The following is a 24,930-nucleotide window of genomic DNA, read 5'->3' as shown; positions in this document are numbered from 1 at the left end:
CCACAAAAAGAAAATCTCACTAAGTTTCCATATCACTCCAGAAATCATTGGTATTATAAAGAGCCTGTGTAGTGGGGGAGGACCCTTCTGCATTGTTGATGGAAGCATAATAAACTAGTACAACCCTATAGATTTCAGTATAGAGATTCCTAAAGAAGCTAAAAATAGCAATTCCATTTGACCTACATACTCCCTTCTAGGTATTTCCCTGAACGTTAATGACATCATAATGAAATGATATATACACAACCATGTTTACAGCAGCACAGTTCATAATAGCCAAATCTTGCAAAAAACCTATGTGCCCAACAACAGGTGGATAGATAAAAGAAAATGTTGTATTTATATAGAATTAAGTACTACTTTCCCACAAAGAAGGATAAACTTGAACCATTTTCGGGAAAATGGATGCACCTTCACCCTATAAAGTTAACTGAAGTAAATCAAAAACACAAGTTTAAATACTTCATGGCTTCTCCTATATGAGAAACTCAATACATAAATATAATGCACACTAAAAGATAAACAGGAAGAAAAGTGAGAGAAAAAGTTTTGGAACCGCATGAACAATGTATCTAAGTGTACCTCTAGTACAACTGCCTTATGTGTTTTATATGTTTTTTGGTGTGTTTGTCTGGAGGTTAAGTCATATGTATGATAAATAACTTTATAAGAACTATTAAGATAAATTAATCCAATGCTGGCAAAAAAAAGGAGAAGATAGATGAGAAAGGACAAAACTGAAATGTGTTATGTAATATAGCAATTGTACACAATGAGTGCAATCATTATGTACTATGAACATGTACTAAGAAAAATTTGTAGAAAAGCAGGAAAACTCTGCCGTCCTTATGTTCAAAAACTTTAAAACAACACTCAGAACAGTGCTGTAATCTGAAAATTCAAGACTTAAATTTAGTATTAATAATGATATCGATGTGTGTGTGTGTGTGTGTGCGCGAGCGCTCATGTGTGTCTGTGTCTATGTGTGTATATTTTATAAACACTATAATAGTAGCTTTAGGGCAGAAGATGGGCCGTGTGTTTCCAAACTGGTGGCAGCGATAGATGTGGATACTCCAAGCAGCACCAACAGCAGTGCAGGCAAGAAATGTTTTGAAGTGAAAAAGTGGAACACGGTAGCACTGTGGGCCTGGGACATTGTGGTTCATAATTGTGCCATCTGCAGAAACCATATTATGGATCTCTGCATAGAGTGCCAAGCCAACCAGGCATCGCAACATCAGAAGAATGCACCGTGGCCTGGGGAGTCTGTAATCATGTCTTTCACTTTCCCTGCATCTCTTGCTGGCTAAAAACAGGGCAGGTGTGTCTGTTGGACAACAGAGAGTGGGAATTCCGAAAGTAATGGACACCAGAAGAATTCTGCCAGCATAACTGTCACTCAATACGAGACCTGCCTCTTGTCATCATAGGTTAGATAGGCCTCTGTCCTGACCCTTGTCTTTCCAGTTTGTTCTCCCCTGGCCATGGTTGTACCCATGTCAAATAAAGTTCCACTGGGTTCTTTGAAAAAGTAGCTTTAAACTCATAATTTATATCTACAGAGTGTTTAAAACTCCTTGGAGCAACTGCTTATAAAACTTATTTCCTATGCTTGAGAAAAGTACACATAAAAATGTGACTAATGGGCAAACTTTAGTACAGCTTCATCCCTAATGCTCATCTCTGTGGCCTTCAAACATCAGAAAAATAGAATTATTTAGTCATTAGTAGTGGCACTCTCTTGTAATTCTACCATTTGGGAAGCTGAGACAGAAGGATTGCTACGAGTTCGAGGCTACCTAGCCTAAATAGTAAGTTTGAGGACAGCCTGAACTGCATCATAATACTGTGCCTCATAACAAAATAAAATTATTTGTATAGAATATGGGTCTTAAGAATGCTTAAAGGCAATACTTTGAATGGTCTTATAGCCTGAACACCTTAAAGTCTTGATTCCTCAATTTTTATTATCTATTGACCTAGGGCAAGTCACTCTGCCTCTCTGAACCTTCCAGTAGTAAAGATGTCAAAAAAGGATATAATTGCCCTCACCTCTCAATTGTTTTGAGATTGAAAATAATTAAAGCACTTTTATTTACCTGAAACTTGTTATAGATTATGTGTTTTCCATTTCTACTGAAAACTTGTTACAGTAAAAATTCTCTCTGAATGCAAGCATAGAAAATTCTATTTGCCAAATTACTAAAGGATCATTAACTGAGTTTGCATCTTATATCGGAAATGTTTTTCTCATTTTGGGAAAAACAAGTTTCAAGGGAGTCACAGTGGATGGAGAGGCAGAGCAAAAGAAAAGTAGGGGGAGTCTTTGCTTTTGCAGAATTCATATTCAGCTGTCCTAACTAGGAATTAGGTAGAAATAAATATTCCTTAAAATACCATAAGAAAGACAAGGTAACTCAAATCTTAGAAGCTAAGTACACACTAAAAGCATTATATTCAAAATAATTTCTATTAAATTGACATAGATTCACAAGAAAAGTACAGCATTAAAACTTCAAAAAGAATATTTCTTAAAACCAAGCATTAGTAAATGATGAATTTGACTAACTGGCTACATATAAAAACTCTGAAACACAGGAAACATTTCTTCATGTGTTTGAAATATTCACAGCCTAGGACACTGTCAGATTAAAAAAGTATTTGAATGAAAATGAATTAAAAGAAGCTGATGTATATTTATTTCAACCAATTAAATTAAATTAATATTTCAAATTTGAAATATGAAATGGAGAACTGATAATACAAAATTCAAAATTTTACAAATAGGTAATATACATTCAAATTCAAACAGTATTAAAGAAATTTGGGGGCCAGGGAGATAGCTCAGTAGAATAAGTGCTTGCCTGGCAAGCACAAGGCCCTGAGTTCAATCACGTATACCGCAAAAAAAAAAAAGTATTAAATTTAAATTAAAAATAAGCTACCAGAGCAAAAAAAGAAAAAACATAATTATCAGTATGCTATGTGACTCACCATAGTAGAATATCTTATACATGAACAAATACTTCTCTTTCAGAATCTAGATACTGATGAACTAGATGACTCCCTGTTGCTGCCTTACTCCATTTTACACTGCTATAATAGAATAATAAAAACAGGATAATTTACAAAGAAATTATAAGAAGATTCATTTCTCATAATTCTGAAGGACTTAAAGTCCTGGATTGAGGAGCATACATTAAGCAAAGGCCTTCATGCAGTGTATGCATGAAGAGGACAGCCTGAACTGTATCATAATATGCAGAGAGTATGCACAAGAGGTGGCAGCAAGGAAGCCCCAAACTTCCTTTTGTCACAAGCCTATTTGAGCAATAACAAACCTCTTTCTGTGATTACAAGGTTAACGAAAATCACCGCTCTAATGTCTTACCTCTCAATACTAGTGCATTGGGAACTGAATTTGCAGCATGTCCAACAAGTGGGATACACTCAAACCATAGCAGTTATAGTGAATTCAACATTCACTTTAAGTTTTCAATGGCTACACTATTTTTGTTTATTAGAGATGATCTTTAAATCCGTGCTGGCACAACCATGTCTGAAACATAAGTCTCCACATTCCTGCTTCAATGAACATATTCTAGGAAACAAGCTGTTGATCCTTTCTCAGGGTAATCATCAGAATTAAATAACATCATTTCACCTTACTACAAAATAAAATGAAAACAAAAAAGTAGCAAGTTAAAAGCAAAATATTCACTCCTCTCCTTGCCTAGTCTCAGAATTGAGGCAGCATACCAAACAACATTATTTGTATCTCACTTGCTGTTAAACTAACTTTTATAAATATAGAAAATCAATATTTGAAAATTATAGCAAGCACTGTGTGCCTCAGAGCATGAAGGAAATACTATGACTAAAAACAGAAGGCATAATAAGAATTCTTACTAACCTCAGACAATTCATAGACAGGCATACACTATGGGGAAAATAATCTTAAAACAGGTAAAATTCAAGCCTTTATATTTTCCTTTTCTCTGTTTTCATGGGAACGAATGGCCAACAAAGGGAAATAATCAAATAGTAAAAGCTCAGGTGGCATTCTAGCATCACAGTGCCAAATAATGATTAAGAGAATGTATTGTTGAGTCAAAGCAGGTATGTTAGAACCACGTAAACAGTGGTAAGTCTTTAGAAATTTGAATTTCCTCTGCTTATGTATAGGATTCTATACAACGGAATAGAAACACTGCTTATTTTATTGGGATGTCATGACAAGGAACTTAAGATATACAAGACACTCAGAACAATATTTGGCACAAAGTAAGTGTTCAATAAAATTAATTACTGTTATGATCTAGGTAGTTAAATTGCCTCTGGATTGCATCTACTTTAAACATGAAAACAATTCTATTTTAGTTAGAAGAATAACTATGTAAATATAAAATATTATATCATGTTATAGTTAATACTATAAGGTCAACAGGATTTATTGCACTTGGAGGATCTGATTAAATAAGTAAGGCATAAACCCTAAGAATGCAAATAGCACAAGGAACCTGAAAATATTTTTTCCAGGCGTTTCACCTGAATAACAGGAGTGAAAAACATGAGAAACTATCCTATAGGTGTACTTCTGTTGTCCTATTCTAAAAAAAAAATTAGTTAACCTGCTATATGTTTTTTAAGGAAGTGTTTTTATAGGCCACAAAAATGTTACTACATTCTTTTGAACAATTGTATTTTGGGTGCTTCAAGTGAGTAGAAGTAGTAGTAGTTTGTTATTTATTTAAATTTCTTTTCAACTCAGAAGTATTCCCAATCTCTGGAAATTTCATAACTCATTAGGAAAGATCTTGCCAGTCATCACTTATTAGGAATGATCTTGCCTACTCCTGACAAATGGCAAGTGAGTAAAAGGACCCAATGTATAAATCAAGGTAAAAATTAACTTTAGTAGCAATAATGAAAAAATATGACTGCTTTGTCCTTATACAAATAGGGGGTATCTTATGGGTAAGAAGCACCTCAGGTGAACAAACTCAAAATAATGTTCAGGCTTTCACATGCCAGCCTCAAAGAATGAAAGCAACAAAAAGAAAAGAAAATGTCTAAGAATACACTAAATGAACTCAGATACCTATTACCCCAAAGTTATAGTTGTGAGTGGATAATGTCCTAGATAATTATTCTCACAGTCAAAGAACAACAAATGAACCAGGTGGTGGTACATACCTGCAATCCCGGCACTCAGGAGCCTGAGGCAGGAAGATGAGTGTGAACTCAAAGTCATTCTGGGCTACATAATGAGGTCAATGCCAACCTGAACTCGAGACCTCATCTCAAAATACACACACACACACACACACACACACACACACCCCACAACCACCATCACCACCACCACCACAAATGACAGTATTATTAGCATAAAATGAAGCTATATTTTAGGGTATCATTTTATCTAACTTACTCTGATTCTCAAAACGCTGAAGGAAAAAAGCCATTACCATTCTGGTAACTATCATTTAGCATATAAGAATCTCTCAGGCAAGAAGCATGTGCTCTTTAAGAATTTCTTCAAAAAGGCAAACTAAAGTCAATGCATTTTATCATGATTCTCCTTTTTCCCAAAAATATCAGCAAGGCAGACATGAAAATTACTTTAATAGCTTAATGTTGACTGCTTTTGAACAAATGGTCAATTCACATTCAACAGGCTGAAAAATAAATTAGCTGTTTGCTAAACAGCTCAACTTCTGTTATTTACTTATTCAACAAAACTCTGACTTCTATTTGTGAAAAAATATTCACACTTCTAGGAATGGCAGGAATAAGAACGTCAAAGATGGCCTCAAAAGCTATGTGAGCTCCAGATCATGTAGGTCAGGTTAGTGGAAGAAGAAGCAAAGCAGTGGTTTACAAAAGAATAAATATAATAATAATTTCTCATATGAAAACTTATGTTTTAACTTACAAAGTCCATGGGGGTCTGGAGAGCAGAAACATGAATCCTGTTTTCTCCTCATGAATTGCTAGCTTATTTTAGTATAACATACTGAGAGAAAGCGATAATGTTCACTATCAATAAACTAGGATCATATCAAGAATACAGGATCATATCAGCAAGGTAAATGGGACAATACAACTTATCTGAATTAGTTTCACTCCCTTTGGGAAGTCTTTCAATATATTCCTAAAGAATGCCCTTTTTGGTTTTTTTTTTTAAAGAATAACCTTTGATCACTCATAAAAACAGAGAGACTACCATTCACCAAGTAACTACTATATGCCAGGCATTGTGCTGAGGAGTTTTCTTCACATGATATCTTAATTCATACACCAGGAAACCATGCTCTGACACTATAGAACTCTAAGATTCTATACCTCTTAGTGACTCACTTGGCTGCTAAAAGGTACTGCCACATCCAGTATGGCTCTCAAACTTTTTTGGGGGTGGGGGGCAGATGGTGCAAGATGAAGAAATGAAGGCAGAAGGTGAAATGCAGAAAGCTGAGGTTGGAGAGAGCCTTCTCTCCAATGGGAAAAGAAAAACTACTCAACCACTGTAGCACGTTTATTTATACACTACATGCCAGATGAAACCCCTCTACCTATCAAATAGCGCACCTCACATACCCCTTGTTTTCAAGGTTGAAATGCTTGTTCACATTAGATGCTCCCTGCCCTCTGGCTGTTCCTCCAGCACTCTGTGCTCCATGCTCCATAACTGTTAACACATATCCACTTCAGCTATTCCAAACAAGGTACAGCCGAAATTGGAATACAGAACTACCTGGTACCAAAGCACACACCGTTTTTTTTCCCAGAACACTTCCATGCTTTCTCAACATTCTACGCAGTGCTTCTTAAGGCAACTGGTCCAAGTCAAGGCTATTGGGTTATTAATTATTGAGTTTATTGATATAAAATATACTTGTCAGTAACTTAGGCTTTAGCTCTATTTATTCATTTTGCACCTACATTGAACAAGTTTAATTTTTCTTTTGTACAATTATTCTTCAGGTATTTAAAATAATGTATTGTTTCTTTATATATGGTCATTTCATTCACAAAGGCAGCAGCAAAGGATAAAGGACAAAGGTGTAAGAATAGGGACAAAAGAATAGACTGACCACAAGAAAATGAGAGGCAATGCACACATAACAGATTTATCATACTAATCCTGAAAGTGCTCTCAAGAAAGGCAGATTAACACTTTTTTTCTTTTTTTGGCGGAACTAGGAATTGAACTCAGACCCTTGCCCTTGCCAGGGAAGCGCTTATTCCACTGAGCCAATTCCCTGGCCCCTAAATTGTTCTTTTTTTTTTTCAGAACCAGTGATTGAACTCAGGCCCTTGTGCTTGCCAAGGAAGCGCTTATTCCACTGAACCATCTCCCCGGGCCAGATTAACATTTTTTAATTCAATTAGACAGTCCTGAATTTTCAACAGTCTTAGTGACTATACCAAACAAGTGCTACACAGAACTGAAGCTTGGAATACCAAAAGCAATTATGATTTCAGACATAATTCACACTGTATTTTGAAATGGAGCACCAAAATTAGTTACATGCCTTTAAGAACTATAATTTAACTCTTTGGGGAAGATATCAACAAGGGGAATAGCTGGGTCAAATGAGACCTCTAGTCCTAGTCTTTTGAGGAAGAGGAATCTACACATTGATTTTCACAGAGGTTATACCAGTCTACACTCCCACCAAGTGGAGAAGGGATTCATTTCTTGCACACCCCCACCAGAATTTGTTATTGATTTTTTTATTTGTTTGTTTTATACTGGGAATCAAACTTGGGCATTTGTGCTTGCCAGGCAGGCACTTATGCCACTGAGCTATATCTCCAGCCCCTGATATTGGTTGATTATTTTATAATAGGCATTCTCTCCGGAGTTAGGTGAAATCCCCATGTTTTGTTAATTGGAATCAGTGATGCTGGACATTTTTTTCATATATGTTTACTGTTTGTATTTCTTCTCAGAGGAAGAATCCAATGTCCATTTCTTTGATTCTTTATATGTCGTATATATTAGCCCCTTGTATGAGGGACAACTGGCTAAACATTTTTCCAGTCTATGGGTTGTATTTTCACTCAGTTGGAAATTTCTTTTGCTATGTAAAAGCTTTGTAATTGGATTAATCGCCGATGTTGATTCTCTGCATTTTCCCCATGTGATCAGGGTTTTGTTCATGAAATCTTTGCCTATACCTATGCCATCAATAGTTCCATCTACTCTCTCTTCTAACAGTTTTCGTGTTTCGGTTTTAATATTTAGATTTTTGATCTATTTTGATTTTATTTTAGTATGTGATGAGAGACATGGGTCTACTTTTAGACTTTGGCATGTGGAAAGCCAGTTTTCCAAGCACTATTTATTAAAGAGGCTATCTTTCTTCCCAGGAATATGTTTGGCCCTTTTGTTAAAGATCAGGTGGCTGAGGGCCAGTCACATAACTCAGAGGTTTAAGCACCTACAAGCAGGAGCAGGGGCTGGAGGTTCGATCCCCTGGCCTGCTGTGCCAGCCCCACACCCACGGCATGCTGACACAGCAATTGAGACTGGGTGTGGTGGCACAGGCCTGTAATCCCAGCTCTTGGGAGGCTGTAAACAGGTGGATCACTACAAATCCAATCTAGTAGTGAGACCCTGAATGCCCTGTAGACCCTTCCCTAAAATACAAAAAAAGAATGAAAGAATGAATGAATGAATGAATGAAAGAAAGAAAGAAAGAAAGATCGATCGATCGATCAGGTGGCTGTTTGAAGTTATTTCTACATCTTCTAATCTGTCCCACTGATTTTCAAGTCTGTGTTTTGTTTTGTTGGCAGTACCATGCTGTTTGTAACACAGTAGGCTTTCAGTATTATTTCAAGTCAGTGACTGTGACACCCCTTGCCTTGCTTTTGTTGTCCAGAACTGTCTTTGGTATTCTAGAGGTCTTCTGTTTTCACAAGAATTTTAGGAGTTCTCTCTCTACTTTTGTGAGGTATGCTAAAGGGTATTTTCATTGGAATTACTTTAAATCTTTATAGCAACTTTGAGAGCATGCCCATTTTCACTGTGCGAGTTCTTCCTTCCCATGAACAAGGCATATCCTACTATAGTTTGATATCTTCTTTGATTTCCTTTTGCAGAGTATTCTAATTTTCAATGTACAGATCTTTTACCTCTTTGTCACACTGATCCCCATGTATTTCTTTTTCATGCTATTTAAAAAGTGTAGTCTCCTAAATTTCCCTCCAGTTTGAAGTTTAACTCTGTGCATATTGCAGGACACATACACAATATATACAATATGGTGCAAGTGTGGAGACCTAAAGAAATATACTGATTGATATAGATCATCTTTTTCTATCACTGCCAAAACTTTTCTCAACTGCACATAAATACAATGTCTGCTTTAATTTAAACTTTATGGCAAATAAAATTAGTTCAACAACAAAGATGAAGGATGAAATATAAAAATATTCTCACTATAGTCAGACATGTATCAAGAACTCCAAAGAATGGCATGTGCCACAAATAATAATTGCAAGTGTATTATTTCTCTTCTTCTGGACATGGTATAGTTACTTGTTAATAAAACTCCACTGAAACAGAAATAGAAAGAGGCAAAACTTATGAGTCATCTAATTTTTAAAAAGAGTAAGACATCCCTGTCTTTTGAACAAGGAAACAGTGTTTCATCAATAATTGCCTTTCCTTATGCACACAGTGAAAGCCCACCAAGATGTCCCTTGATTTATTGATAGTTATTTTTTCCTCTAGCAGTTAGTCTTGGTGTGTGTTGGCAGGATTAATGTTATTTTAATCAGGTAGTCAATCCAGTGCTATATGAAATGTAATCAGTGTGGTTTTGAATAGGATTGAGTACCTAAATATCTCTAAAGAGATAATTCATCTAGTAAACACTATTCCAATTATAAAAGACAAGCAGTGTGAGCTATCATTTCAATTTGAAAGAAAAAACCAGTGCTACTTTAAGATATTTAGAGCACTTTCCAAGTTAAGCAATCTAGAAAGAAATATGAGAAATTCATGACAGTAAAAAAAAATCTTTTTATAAGGAGGGCTTTTTGCTATTAAAAATGCTTAATGATTAAGTGCCTCCAAGATGAGTGGGACTAGCCCATATGTGAAACCAGATTAATGATGAGATGCAAAGAAATATGTTTTCCTTACCAATATGTTTTAAAATAAATTGCAAGATATTATTCTTCACACTCAAAACTAAATTGTAAAAGAATATTAAAGCTTTCTGGCTTGTGTAATGAATAGGATGTCAAGTGCTTTCAAATGGGGGAGGGACACAGATGATTAGTATATGATAGGAGATGGCCCCTCTTTCTGCGATATGCTAAGTATCCCTTAAAAAATCTGCATATAGACATAAATCTTTCAGGCCCATTAGCATTTGTTATCCACAAAACCAGGTGAAATGTACCTATTACTGCATAATATAGTGGGTGAGGAATTTACCTGACAAAATCAATTAACCAATTAGATCTTCAGATGTTGTATATAAATCAATAAATATTTTAATACTTATGACAAATGGTATTTGTTTTTGTTGTATCTTTTATTGAACTGCAACAAAAATCTGACTTGTTTAAAAAAGACAAAAAACAAATCATTTAGTGAAAAGTATTAATATCATTTAAAAAGTGTGACAGTGACTATTACCTTTTGTGCAGTAAAGCAAATTTGCTTAATGAAAATTAATTCACATTATCTATGTGATGTTTATACACAAATGAAAAGAAGTAATCGGGGCTGGTGAGATGGCTCAGTGGTCTAAAGCACCTACTTAGAACACGCTTAGCAAAGCACAGGGACCATGGTTCAATCCCCCAGCACCACATGCCAGCCAGCCCGCCCCCTGGTGGGTTGAGCTGGCCACACACACACACACACACACACACACACAAATAAAATTTTTAAAAAATGGATTTCTATCACATTAGAAAAGAAGTAATCGATGACGGGTTTTTGTTTGTTTTTATGCATTTTATTACAGGGTGTTCAGGGTCTCACTACACAGAGTGGACTCATAGTGATCCGCCTATTTTCAGCCTCCCACGCGCTGGAACTATAGGCGCGCTACCACGTCTAGTCTCAGGTGCTGTTTCAGCACACCCTAGGGGCAGGGCTGGCATGGCTCACTGGTGATGGAACTGGTTGCTGCGCCTGGCTCTTCAGTCCACTGAGCTATCTGTCCGGCCCCTTGGTGATGGCTTAAATGATTACTGTTTTCATTTAGTATGTATAGTCAAGAATTATGAATGCATATATTTTGTGCTACTGATAGAGCAGTTTTGAAAATCATCCTTGTACTTATAAAATATGTTTGCTAATAACCTTAATCGAGTAACAAATGGTGCACTAAAAATACTGAAATTACTTTTTAGCATATCTATTTTGGGGGGTCCAGAGAAACATGTATTTGTATGCTATTTGGCCACTTACTTCAGAATTTAAGCAAATGAATTAACTTCTTAAAGCTTCAATTTACAGATTTCTGGTGACCTACCTCACAAAGCAATGTAAGTTGCAGAAATTGTGCCATGCAATTCTAGTTTTCTTCTCCCTCTCAAATGCTCCCAAGTATATGTGAAGTACCTTATCATTGACAAATTGTTATACTAATTAGCTAATTACTGTAAGCTTTCATATATCCACCAAAACAGATTTTAAACCCCTTTGTTATGCAATGCTATTGTGCTACTATGATGTACTCATATAAATTGTGTAATACATATTTTTAACTAATTAGAAGATTCTTTCCTTCTGTAGTCATCTTTACAAATTCACATTTCATATGAGTGCAGTACTAATAATATTCCCAAAGTTTAGTATATGCTAACACAGGAAAGTGGAAAGAGCAACACAATTAAACTTGCAGAAGGGAAGTAAGGACTGTCAAATGGAAATGCCTGCACTATATTACCTGTCATGCTTGAATCAGTTGATCTAGTTAGCAAAAACTGTTACCTCCTACCTCTAGCAAACTGTATTTCTTTATCCAAAGTCTAAGGAGGCATTCTTCAGTCACACCTGGATTCACATCCCAGCTCTACCATTTACTAGGTGAGTGATTTGGATAATTAAATCACTTGGCTACATTTCATCTGTAAAATGGTGATACTCCACCAACTGCAGAGTGTTACTGCCATTACCAGATGAAATAATGTATTCAAAGCACATAGCTGGCATCTAATACATGCCATTTTCTTCCCATATGGAACTGCTAAGTTAGAATCCCCAGAGGAATTCCAGTGGGTTTCAAAAGAAGCAAGTCTAGAAATATTTACTGTATATTTACTACATACTACTCTGGTGCTAGGATTGCAGTTATTAAAATATACCTACCTCCTATATGCACAATAAATGGCTATTATGTTTATTTTCAGTCAAAGAAGTTTACTATCAAAAATAAGCAAAAGATATTAAATTGACACACAATGTAAAAAGCAAGAAACTTGTAAATTACAGTATTATAAGAATACAAAATAATTGCGACATAGGGGCACTATGGAAAACCGAGGCAACATGTTACAATACTTTTACGGACCTTGGGAACAAAAGGTAACTTGTGAAGGAAGAAAATTATGAACTAGGGAATGAAGGTTTATACTACATTGGAAAATTGAGAAAAACAAGCTAGTGGTCTTACTGTTCAGCTTTGTGGGTAATTGGTATCATGGAAGAAACTAATGACAGTAGATTCACTAAAAACTTAACAGTAGTTAAGTTTTGAAACCAGGTCATGAAGGACACTGTACTTCACTTTTCTTTTGTTTGGGGAGGTGAGAGATGTCTATAGATTGAACCCACAGCCTCACTCATGCCAGGCAAGCACTCTACCACTGAGATAAATCCTCAGCCCCTCACAACATTCTGAGACAGGGTCTCACTACATTGCTCAGGCTGGCATTGCACAGGCAGTCTTCCTCCTTCAGCCTCCTAAGTTGCTGGGACAACAGGTGTGTGCCAACCACACCTGGAACACTCTTCCTATTTTGCTGTACTAGTCCCTAGATAGACAACAAAGAGCCACAGGATTAGCTTTATTTTAAGCATGATTACTTCTGAAGCACTTTTAGGAAATAAGAGATACAATCTGGGAATCACTACTAAAAGTTCTGACCTAAAAACGATGGAACTATGAATGGAAAAGGAGATTATTTCAGAAGATAATTCACTATAATTTGAAATAAGGACCAATTAAACATTCGATTCCTGCTTTCCTTGTTCTCCTTTTCTCAGTTCTAGATTTATCTACTCCCACTGAACACTAATATGATGGACTTGACATTACCTTATTTGTTAAGTGTATAATACTTGTATGAAAGGAAAAGGAAGGACTATATATATGCTTACATGACAAGCTCAAAGGGGCAAAAAAAATTACAAATCAATGAAAGGGTAAGGGAGATATTTTAAAATCCAGAAAATACATGGGTAATTTATGTTCAAAATGCAATGCAATTAATTCTGATTCTGATTGATTGAGCCTTCCTCAAAAGTAGTTCAAATGGCTAGTAGATATTTAAAGAGATAGAGGCTATATTAGTCAATTTTTCATTATTATAATAGATACCTAAGGCTGAGGGCGTAGTTTTAGAGGCTGAAAGTCCAAGATTAAATTGGTGTGGCCTCTGGAAAAGGCTCCATGCAAGAATGCATGCAAGTGTGAGAGACATATTCCAAATAAAGACAGAGGGCTGGGAGGACCAGGATTACTCTACACAGAACAATCTTTTTTAAGATTCCAATCCAGGGTTCTATAAGAACTACCTTAATCTCTTTCTGAGAGTATGGACCCCAGTTACCTAAGTAATAGATGTACAGATCAAGCTGTATATAGATACAATTTACATTACATTAAGTGGTTTAGACTAAAACAGAAGGAAAATTGTGTCTCCACAAGGCACAAAGTGGGAAAAGGTAGCTTCAATATGGAAAGAAATCTGAGAGAAAATTTTATCATACAACACAAGGCCTTTCATGAATCTGTGCCTCACTTCTTCATAAGTAAAATCAGGAAGACAAACACATATCAGTGATGTTCTGCACACAATATAAGAATCCCTATCCCAGATGGGGGACCAATCAGGATATCATGGGTTGCATTTCCTCTCTAAAACTACAGAAGAAGGTAGCTTGTCTCACTTGGATGTTATGCCTTGCTTGGTGAACCAGTACTATTTCCAGAACGCCATACCATCAATGATATAAGGATGAAAAATAAATCAAGAATGTAGATCTATCCAATACAATAGCTACTATTCACATGGAGCAACTAATCACTTAAAACACAGCTAGCTGAAACTGAAATGTGCCATAAATACAAAAAATACACCAGGGTGTGAAGCATTAGTAAAACAAAGAATGTGATACATCAATATAGATCATCAATAATTTTACATTGATTATATATTGAAATTATACTGAATATATTGAGCTAAATATATTATTAAAATGAATTTAATCTGATTCTTTTGCTTTCTAAAATGCAGTTTTCAGAAAATTTAAAATTTCATATATAGCTTATATTTATCCTAGACAGTTCTGCCATAGATGAAATTTTTACATTCCTTCTGGTGTAATAATTCTATGCTATAAAGACTTCAGTGTTAACAGTAAAGTGTAACTAGGGCTTGCTTCTTTGTAGGGAATAATAACAAAATCTTAAAAAAGAGAGATCCAAATATAAACGTCTAACAGTAAATACCAAACTATTATTAAATACCATAAAATACAAAAGAACATTACAAGCATCAACACTAATTTTAAAGAAAAGAAATTGAAGTGTATTATAAGAATTTATACTAGCAGTAGGAATGACAAGTTCAGCTCAAAGTAAAATATTTTTCCCTTCAATTAAATTTTTAATGTTGAACTCAATTTACCAAAAGTTAGGTATTTAATTGTTTTAGGAATTAAATTGTATTAGAAGTCAGATCAGCATAGAAAAAAAATAGTGTCTTTAAATTAAAAAGGACAACATACTATTTCTCCAAGAAGTAATTAAATTAGAGTTGGTGATATAACATAGTGAGAGACCTCACACAATATTTTATTTCCATAATGAGCAGGACATTTTAGTTATAAAAGGTAAGAGCATTAAATATCATTATATTATGAGTAAAATATGAATGCTTTAAATTGTGATATGGGGAAAATAAAGTAAATACAGTAGGGGGAAGGCTATAATCATTTAGGAGAATGACCTGTAAAAATCCTCTGACAATAAAGGCTTGTTTTGAAGTCAGGAACACTTAATTTCAATCAAGCCTGCTTGAATCCAACTCCCATGTTCTTAAACATAACATATATCTCCATGTATGTTGATGATTGCATATATACTATGTATATGTATGCAGTTGTGCATGAGTGCATACATGCATGCATGCATACGTGTGTGTGTTTAGACTTTGACTAAACTTGTTAAATGAGCAATTTAGACCTGCCTCTCATAAAGTGCTCTCAAGCATATATTTACAAAATGTATTTATCTACCTTATTTGTTCTCCCAATTTTTCTGTCATTAATTCCTCCTTACAATTTATTGAAAATACTTTATGTATATCAGTACATCTTGGAAAATCTTTCACTCTATTTTATAATGTACTGAGGAATTTAGAGGAGTTTTATCCTTTCAATTAACAAATGGGAATTATATACAGCTAGGAAAATTCAAATACATTAACTAAAATTTTGATCATAAACATTAGAATCCAAATTTTCTGTCAAGAGAACTACCTCTGTGATAGCACATTTAAATACTGACTAGGGAAATTCATTACAATTCTGCATAGGCTTAGCTCCAATATTAGAAACATGCCTCTAGGCTCATTTGTAGAAGAATTTCTTATTCAGCATCTCAGCTGCACAGGTTTCCACACAGAAATGAGAAGGTAAAAATGGTTAGAGCTTCATAATGAGTCAACATTACCATAATTACTTTCCATTTCATCTATTACAGTATACTGTTTGACTCTCTCATTTCTTTTCATTTCAATCATTCCTTTAGAACAACCACACAGCCTCGTTAAAAGAAATGAGACTTTAGAGGCTGTGCTATAGAAACTGAGGTGAGCTAAATAGTTTTGTAATTTTCCCTCAGAAATGATCAAATGCTTGAAATGAACATAAATGGTGTAATTTGGTACTCTAATAAAATATTTCTTTACATCTCTTAAAACAATATATACAATTAGATAATGACACGAAAGTGATTTACTTTAGCATCACAAAATGGAATGATAAAGTAACATTTTTTTAACAAACAAAACTTAGTCTTCCAAGTTTACATTACCTATCATAGTTATATAAGGGGCCACACACTTACTGTAATTATGCTGCCACTGCTGAAAACAGTTCTGAACATCCTTTGTGGTTGGAGAAATTACCTTCAAGGACAGTTTACCAAAAAACAATAAACCATGTCTCATTGCTTTATATTTTAAGGTCACGATTTGAGAAACTTAGTCATGCATCGTTTTTATCACATTTAAGAGAAAAAAATCATTGCTATTGTCAAGCGTTTACTTCTACTCTCAAAAGAGAAAGGTTTACTACCAACAAGGACATTTGAAAAAAATACAAATTAGGTTCAAAAACAAGTCTTGGAGCTTACCACAAGAAATTTTCTGGGCAGCTTACTTAAATACTGAGTTAGAATTTTGCAACACAAAAATTATATATATAGATAGATATAGATATAGATATAGATATAGATATAGATATAGATATAGATATAGATACATACATATATATTCTATGCTCAGGCACATGAGAAGTGTAACTGCCAAATGAATTTATCTGTCAAACTAGTAGTGTGGTGCCTCTTAGGGCTTGGATCTAGATGTCCCCTCAAGCCCTCATGTGATCATAGGTGAGGCTTGTCAGAGGTAACTGGATCTAGGGTATGTGACTCTCAGATTAAGGATGTGATACTGGGACTAATAATGTTGTGCTAAGATACAAGCTGCCCCACCCTAGGTGTGCCTGCTACCTGCCTTAAAGGTAGATAGCCTAGATGAAATATAAGTGACAGAAACAAGGCTGCTACTATTGCTTATTACTTGGTACTTTACTCATTGCTGCCTTCTACCTGCCATGAACTGTTTCTCTCCTGCAATGCCCCACTAGCATGCCACCTTGCCTTGGAGCCAGTCAATTATGGACTAAAATCACCACAAACTATCACCAACAATAAACTTTTCCTACTCTAACTTTGGGTGCTGCGTATTTTGTCTCAGAACTGTAAAAGGTAACTAAGACATTGCCTTCTTACTGATAAGGAATAAGAAGTCAAGCCCAGTAGAGTTGCAAATATCTGCAATCCCAGTACTCAGCAGGCTGAGGCAAGAGGACTGCTATGAGTTCAAGGCCAGGCTGAGCTACACAATGAGTTCAGCTTCAAGACTTGCCAGTCTTGAGACACTGTCTCAAGGAACAAAGTCAAAACAAAAACAAAGAAATAAAGAATTAATGGGACAAATATACTCTATTTTCACAATAGGAAACAAATGCAAAAGGCCATAAGTGAATTAAGTATAACCAAATAGGTCTAATATGCTAACAATGCTTAAAAACATCTGCTCTTTTTTCAGTAACAGAGTTTTCCTATTTCATATAAAATATACATTCCTGAAAGTAGCATAAAGGATTTATGACCAAACTCCAGATTCACTTTTCAGTTGTAATATTATAATCAAACTTTGGAGAAGTTCACATTTTAAGGAATTATTCTAGGCACAAAAGAAGAACTGGAAAAATTATGGTTTTATATTTCAGGAGTCAAATTGCCTTAAATAGTTTTTTGGGTTTTGTTTTGCTTTACTTATTGTTAGTGATGTTTCTTCTCAACTATGAGGCAACATTATCTTACCTTGAAGTTAGTTTTTGGCTTTGCTATATGTGTGTGTGTGTGTGTGTGTGTGCATGCATACACACAGACATACAGACACAACTGATGAAAGGATATAAAATATGTTCAGGGAGCTAGTTGTAATGTTGCAATGCAAAATGGCCACTATCTAACATGACTTACAGTGCAGATTTTTTATATTATTATTTCACAAAATGAAATATTGTTAGCTGGGCATGGTGGCAAACGCATTTAATCCCAGCATTTGGGAGGCTGGGGTAGGAAGATCATCTGAAATTCAAGGCCATCCTGGGTTACAAAGTGAGCTCAAGGCCAGGCTGAACTGCATAGTGAGACCCTGTCTCAAAAAGATAGAAAAGAAATTACTGCTTAACAATGAAGTGATAAAATATTTAAAAATAAGCTAGTAAATATCTATACTGCCAATTCAGAGTGACATTACTTTTCTCTGAAGCATGCCAATAAAGAAATATTTTCACATCTGATTATTCCTTTAAAACTATTTTGATAGAATGTCTCTATTCTTTATATTAAATACACCTGTAATGCTCAACTAAAATGAAATTAATCAAGTGCCTATGATTGTAAGTTGAGAAAAAATAGGGCCATCATGCAAAATAATATTTTGCAGTTAATTTTTTCTATTCTGTAATGAGTATAAAAAATTAGTCAAGGTCAGTCTGGTTACTTAGCCTATCAGAAGAAAGAAGAATAGTTAGTCATTAATTATATTCATTAAATTATGCAAAAATCTAAGACTGGTTTGCTAATAAACTGAAGTATAACTACCTATATAATTATATGGAAATCAATATTCCGTTGTGAATAGTCATTTATCACTAGAAAATTCATTCTATAACCTAATGGCATTTTGTGAGTACCTGAAGCTCTAGATAACAAAAGTTCTATAAATTACTGGGTTATACAGTCCTTACAGGTATGCACCACCATTCCCACTTTCAGTGGCCAGCTCAGCACGGGGCCACCAGACATCGAACCTCCGTCCTTATACTTTCCAGGCAGACACTTAGACCACTGAGCTATCTTCCAGACCCAATGAATTTACATTTTTTAATCTAAGTAGAAAACTATATTCATAACAAAACAGCACTTTTATAAAGGCAAATATTTGCCAAGTTCAAAAAAGCATTTTAAATTTAAAACGTAATTCAATATCTGATAATATACTTTTAATGCAAAAAAGCTTATAATTTATAAAATATAGAGAAATCTTGTTTCTGATTATAGCAGATGGCGTAGGGCAAGGTGAACAGTGACAATAAAATGAACGGTGACTACAAAATGCCCAATTCCTTCTGTTTCGCAAAGGTCTTTGCAATCACCAAACAGGGATTTTTTCATCCAACCCAAGAATCTGTAGGAGCTTTTAATGCCCTCTTGTGGTCAGTCCAGAAAGTCAGAGAAGAGGAGAGAGCTTTCTTTCTCTATTTGGCAGAGGTATTGCTGAAAGAATGAAATTAGTCTATATACTAAAAGCAGGATTTTCTAATCCCACTTCTCCATTCACTACTCCTTCAGGTTTTTGTTTCACGTTCGATTAAGAATCATTATTTGGAGATACAGTTGATAAGTAAAAGGCAATGCTTACTAAACAACATGTTTGCTATGGCTTGTACCTGGGTGTCCCCCCAAAGGCTCATGTGCTTATAGGTAGGGGGCTTTTCAGAGCTGACTGGATCTAGGGTGTGTGATACTGGGATTGAAGGTGTACAGCCCTAAATTAGTCCACTGATTGGACTTAGCATACTTCTACATGTAGATAAAGTGGGTGACACCACATAAAAGCCTGGCACTGCAGAAAGACTTGTAGCCTGGAAGGGATAAAAGTAAAAGGTAGGTTGTTGTTGTTGTTGCTGCTGCTGCTGCCACTACCACCCCTGACTTCTTTCCACACCATGAACTATTTCTTATCAGCAATGCCCCTCTGCCATGACACCTCGTCTTGGAACTAGCTTACTATGGACTTAAATCACTACCAACTGGGAGCTGAAATAAACTTTTACACCGTTCATTTTTATAATCTTTTTTTTTTTTTTTCTGAACCGGGGATTGAACTCAGGCCCTTGCTCTTGCCAGGGAAGCGCTTATTCCACTGCGCCATCTCCCCGGCCCTACACCGTTCATTTTTGACGTTGGATATTTTGCTTCCACAACAAGAAAGAAACTAAGACGTCATTTTTCAGAACATACCACATCACTTAAATTTAAATAAGGAATTCCTTCTATATTAGGCAAAAAGGAATTCCTTCTATATTCGGTATAAATGAAAATATCTACCATTTTGTATTTTATAAACTCCTGCTTTTCACCAAATAGATTTTGATATTTATTTTTATTGCTGTATGTGGTCATTTGCATAAGCTCATTAATTATGCTTGAGTAGCTATTAAAGGTAAAAGGTTATAGTTACTATAAAGAAAGGAAAAATATGACATATATTACAAAATATTTTTTCAAGATGTATCTGCATTTGTTCCAGAGGAATACTATCTCCCAATATGAAGCAAAAAGGAGCCAAGATATATTTGCTTGGCACATTTTGAATGTACTTGATTTCAGGAGGTTATACTTACATTGAAACATTTTGTTTAATAGTAGATTATCCATAGGTTTAGTAAATTGTGAGCATAAATATTATCTCACAAGAATATAAAGCACAGAGGAAGATGAAAATAGAAGAATAGCAATCAGTAACAAAATATTGTACAGCCTTTCTGTAATCTGTAATCCAGATACCTGGACAATAATAACTGGGTGAAGAGGAAAAAAAAAACAGAAGTAGGAAATAGATAGCAATATTAGAAACCAGACAAATGGGAGAAAAAGACAACAGAGAGAAATGGACGAAGCATTCTGGAAGGTTTACTGTGGCTCTCAAGAAGGGGAACCTGCCTTGACAAACACAAGATAACCCCCAGGATTGGTGGCTTCAGGGAGAAATAGTGGACCAGGCAAGCAACACTTTCCCCAAGACAAGCCCATCGTTATTATAAACTGCAGGAACAGTAAGAATTATGCTCTAAAAGAGATTCCTTCCCCAGAACAGGCTGGCTTTAGAAAAAACAAAACAAAACAAAAAAAAAAACAGTGCACCAGCCACTGTATCCCTAGAGAGTATTTAATCAGGTGCCACTTTGGGAAGCTGCTGATTATTTTAAGATAGAGCTCAGAATGAGTAAAAAACCACTTCAGGGTTTCTATTATATTCGAGTAGTGACTAGATGAGACACAGCCATGGAGCCATGGCAGAGAGTCAGAGAACATTAGTGGACTAGAGGTAGACCCCCTGAGAAGTTTTAAGCTTAGATAATGAAGAAGTCATGGCCCTGGCCTCCCTGGTGAGAATCCAAGACTGGCCTGTGTGGCTTTCAGAGGTCATAGAAGCAGAAAGTGTCTAAGTTTATTAATGTTTACTGGTGTCCTGGAAAGCTCATCCTGCAGTCTACATTAAGCATGGATCAGGGTTCTGATTGCTTGCCCATCTACCACCATAAGCAAGAATACACCGAGGCTTGTAAGGTTACCACAGGCTGGGATGTCAGTAAACAGTGTCACAGGAAGACAAGGAACACCTCACAAGCCCTCAAGCCATAAAGGTAGCAGAGAATATTGTGTCTTGCTGGATTCCAGAAATGCAGGTACTGGAAAGAAAAGATGCACTCAAAACTACAAAGGCATTGTTTTTTTCTTTTTCATTGATTCTTTTTTAGAGTTTGGGTTTTGTTTTTCTTTTTTGTCTTTCTATTTAACTTTTTTTTTCTTTTGTGTATTTGTATTTCTCACTACACAGATCGGACTGGTGGTGATCCTCCTGTTTTCAGCCTCCCCAGTGCTAGGATTACAGCCATGTGCCACCACGCCTGTACCCTGTCACTGACTCAGCGCACCATGGGGGTGGGGCCGGTGTGGCATGTGAGACGGGGATAGAACCCTGGTCCCTGAGCTTGCCAAAGCAAGTACTTTGTCTGCTGAGCTATGTCGCCAGCCCATTTTTTACCTTTTAATTATTTATTTTTAAATTATTATTTATTTTATCTTTTTTTCTTTACTTTTTTCATTTTTTCCTTTGGTTACCTTGCTCTAATCCTATTACTTTTCTTTTACTTCTGAATAAGATCATTAATGTCACTTTTCTGTTGTCTTCTATTGCGTAGTGTTTCAAAAATTTTTCCTGCATTCCTCATTCCACACCTTATCTGTGCAAGTATAATCATTAAGCATTACTATAAGTGTTACTAACCTTCAGATAGTTAAATCTATATTACTATTCAATTATTTTCTTTTGCTAGTAAAATTATACTTGTTGGATGTAGTAGATATTTATTGTATGTCAATATTCGGTTTTTCTCAGTGTTTATGCTATAAGTATTTCCTCCTTATGGTAAAAGCGACACATTATTGTTATTCGTGCATGTCAATATCCAATTTGTCTTTCAGGCTAGTAGCATTGCTGATTTTGTTGCTATTTCCATGGTGGTTAATAGTTGCTATTAATCAGTTTTCTTTATATGCCAATATTTGGATTGCTTTTGGGTCATTAACTATACTATGGCCCATTCCCAGAGAACTGGGTGTTTCTCCTCTGGACTGCATCCTTCCCTCCCAAACTAGTGGAGATGGTTGGATCTTGGAAGAAGAGGTACAAATGTCTGTGGTTACCCAGGCCCAGAGGGCATCAATAAAAAGCAAACATTAACTAAAGAGATCTTCATACTATGAAGAAATTATTTCTAATAAAGGAACTTCAAACCTTGGTAGAAAAAAAAAGCATGGCAACATGAGGAGACAGCAAAATACCTGCAAGGTTGATACCAGGCATTTCTAAGACTATACCTGGTATCATGTATAGAAACTATATGTAAAGAAACGATACATTTTTAAGGAACGTTAAAAAGAAGTATACAACAAGGAAACTAGGCATATGTGATATATTACACATTACAAAAATTTAAAAGTGAATTATATGTCTATGTTTTTCACTATAATTACAATCTCACTAATGATTGTTGCTCACCAGTATTTCTGTTACTCCTCAGAGAGACAATGGTAGGCTATATTTTCCTACCCCTAAAAGTTAGGTGTGGCTATGAGATTTATTGTAGGCAAACAGATGTGCTTAGAAGTGAAGGATGGTGCTTCCAAATATGCCATGCAGCATCTTCTACTTCCTTTTGCAGTATGATGGAACCCAGCATACTGAATGAGATAAAATAGTGCAGCTGTTCCTGTTTACTTATTACGAATAGGATTTCAGATTGGCCTGTGGGGAGGGGTGGAGAATGGAGCTACAACTGGTTAAAGTTACAAATGAGAAAGAAAACAGAAGAACAAAGAATAAGAAGTTATGATGAGAAAAGTCAGAGAAGTATGATTTCTCCAAGGATGCAGGTAGGCTAAATTACTTGCCAGTTTTGGACTTTTACCTCATCTGCAGAAAACATTAGAAATGTTAGATAAATCAGTTTATTTTTTCACTTATTTCCTACAAAATAAGCCCCCCACCGAAACAGTGCTCACGCTGCCTGGCTATATAAAGCCAAGACAAATAATGAAAATCTTTTTTTATCATTTCCAATACATACTCTCCTAACCATTTCCTTTTGTCCATAAATTGATTCTTCAATGTTTGGAACAAAGAGCCCATTTATACAAAATTGTTAAACATATTTGGTACAGGATCTACAGGGTCCAAAGAGTCTCTCTACGTACATCGGACTCATAGAGATTTTATTGTTTTCAGCCTCCCAAGCGTTGGGATTACAGGTGTGTGCCACCACGCCCAGTCTCAGTCACCTTCAGCACACCCTGGCAGCGGGTCCAGAATGGCACTCTGGGGAGTGAACCCTGGTGCCTGCTCCTGCCTAAGCAGGTGTTTTTTTCTGCTGAGTTATCTGGCTGGCCTCGATTTATACAAAATTAACTCTTTCAGTGACCCAGAGACCAGACACACAAGTGAGTGACCAGAACACGTAGACTCAGCCCTATCTAAAAATGCATTTATTCACTTCATATGCATTTAATATATGACTCCTTTGCCTACCATTAGCTTAACAATTCTACTTCTGATCTTACATGTAGGTTGTAGTTTCACCCACATTGTACACAAATGCTCTACCACTGAGCCCTGTATATTCTTGTGCTTTAAATTTGTCTCAGCTTTCAATCAAACTGAGAAACAGCAACAAACAAAACACTGGAGGAAAGTTCATTGTGATGCTCAATAATTTTGCAAGTACAAAGAGGTCCTAAGACCAAAAAGTATGAAAGAGCTAAGTGGGTCCTCTAACACAATTCATTTGGCTATTCTTGAAAAGTAGTTCTCTTCACATCTTTTAAAACATTAATTCTTATTTTTACTTTAACATGTCCTCTTAACTTAGATTGTGGTTTAATACACTCAAAATGTAATATTTTTTTCAATAGTCTCTTTAGCTCTGTTAATTTGCTATTCAGAAAATCCTTTTCAAGCCCTTGGCTTGTTTCTCCTCTTCAAATCCTTAGCTAATAATTTACCCGTTGTTTTGCAGTAACATCAGATTCTTTTGAAAGTGCTACACAGACAAGACATAATATATAGAACTTGAAAATTCAGCCATATGATTTAAAACTATAAGGCAGAGTCCTAGCCCAGGTCCGGTGAGTGTGCAGAGAGGTTCCTGCTACCCTGCGCCGGCGGGACCAGTCCCAGCCCAGGTGCAGAGTGGGCCGGACCCTCTCCCAGCTCCTCGGGCTGCCCCCCACCACTCCACAGTGCCTCCCCAAACCCGCCCGCTGAGTAGGATTTTCTGCCGAGTTCCGGGAGCCCCCAGACCCAGTCCTAGCCCAGGTCCGGTGAGCGTGCGGAGAGCTTCCTGCTACCCTGCACCGGCAGGACCAGTCCCAACCCAGGTGCAGAGTGAGCCAGATCCTCTTCCAGCCCATAGGGCCGCCCCCCACCACTCCGCAGTATCTCCCACACCCCGACCACCGAGTAGGAATTTTTGCCCCGTCCTGGAGGCCCCAGACCCAGTCCTAGCCCAGGTCC

At 36.1% G+C, this 24,930-nt stretch overlaps 1 protein-coding gene and 1 pseudogene across 5 annotated transcripts in view; one reads left to right on the top strand and one right to left on the bottom strand.

Annotated features, from left to right (window-relative positions):
- Positions 1-1,369, top strand: part of LOC105743973 — a 2,395-nt pseudogene extending 1,026 nt beyond the window's left edge.
- The window catches only part of Diaph2 (diaphanous related formin 2), an 890,957-nt gene that overhangs the window by 711,241 nt on the left and 154,786 nt on the right, over positions 1-24,930 (bottom strand). The gene's annotated exons all lie outside the window — the stretch shown is intronic.

This window comes from Octodon degus, unplaced genomic scaffold, assembly GCF_000260255.1.
Source record: "Octodon degus isolate 3935 unplaced genomic scaffold, OctDeg1.0 scaffold00198, whole genome shotgun sequence".
Lineage (NCBI taxonomy): Eukaryota > Metazoa > Chordata > Mammalia > Rodentia > Octodontidae > Octodon > Octodon degus.
Note: the sequence above shows the minus strand (reverse complement) of the source record. Positions and strands in the feature narration are given on the sequence as shown.